A 1,206-nucleotide genomic window follows, 5' to 3' on the forward strand; every position below is an offset into this window, starting at 1 on the left:
TACAGGTGTGAGCCACCACGCCTGGCCAATTACAGGTCTTTTGTCCTGTCTGGTCCTCTGAACCTTTTTGTTCAGGGCAGATTTCCTGTTCTCTAACCTAGAACTAGATAGAATAGGTTCTGTATTTTGTTTGGGTCTCGTGGTCCTCACCAGAGTCATCGGCATATGTGGTTCATATTTCAGGGGTCGCTGAAGAGTCGTTTGAGGTTTCTGTTTGGCCAGATCAGGCCCTGGTGGAGTTTGGACAGACCCTAGTGGTCAACTGCAGCACTACTTGCCCAGACCCAGGACCCAGTGGAATTGAGACCTTCTTAAAGAAAACTCAGGTGGGCAAAGGGCCTCAGTGGAAAGAGTTTCTTCTGGAGGATGTCACAGAGAATTCCATCCTGCAGTGCTTCTTCTCTTGTGCAGGGATTCAAAAGGACACAAGCCTTGGCATCACTGTGTATCGTGAGTAGGGCTGAGGGCTGGGGGCAGGGGGACGGAAAGGAGGAATGGGGAAACATGAACATGTCTTATTTAGGGAAGGACAGGACAAATGTTTCTAATTAGGGGAGATAATTAAGGCCCTTAATAAAGATTTCTGTCATACTGTAGGGATTCTAGATCCAATCACCTTTATTATTATTATTATTTTTGAGACGGAATCTTGCTCTACCGCTCAGGCTGGAGTGCAGTGGTGTGATCCCAGCTTACTGCAGCCTCCACCTCGTGGATTCAAGCAATTCTCCTGCCTCAGCCTCCCCAGTAGCCTCCCCACCACCATGCCTGGCTAATTTTTGTATTTTTTTAGTAGAGACGGGTTTCACCATGTTAGCCAGGCTGGTCTTGAACTCCTGACCTCTAGTGATCTATCTGCCTCAGCCTCCCAAAGTCCTGGGGTTACAGGTGTGAGCCACCTCAAGTTCAGCAAGTAGAAGTGAGCCTGGCCCACTTCTACTTCCCTTTGATGTAGGCTTTCTTCTGAGTTTTAAGTTAGGAGCAGACCATAGAGAGCATCCAGACATCTGTGCTTGAAAATATCTTCAATACAGGAAACATATGCTAATAATGTTTATGGTTAAATTACCAAAAAGTGTAAGATTAGGCTGGGCACAGTAGCTCGTGCTTTAATCCCAGCACTTTGGGAGGCCAAGGCAGGAGGATCACTTGAGGCCAGGTGTTTGAGACCAGCTTGGGAAACATAGTGAGACCTCCGTCTCTACA

Source organism: Piliocolobus tephrosceles, chromosome 16 (assembly GCF_002776525.5).
Source record: "Piliocolobus tephrosceles isolate RC106 chromosome 16, ASM277652v3, whole genome shotgun sequence".
Classification (NCBI taxonomy): Eukaryota; Metazoa; Chordata; class Mammalia; order Primates; family Cercopithecidae; genus Piliocolobus; species Piliocolobus tephrosceles.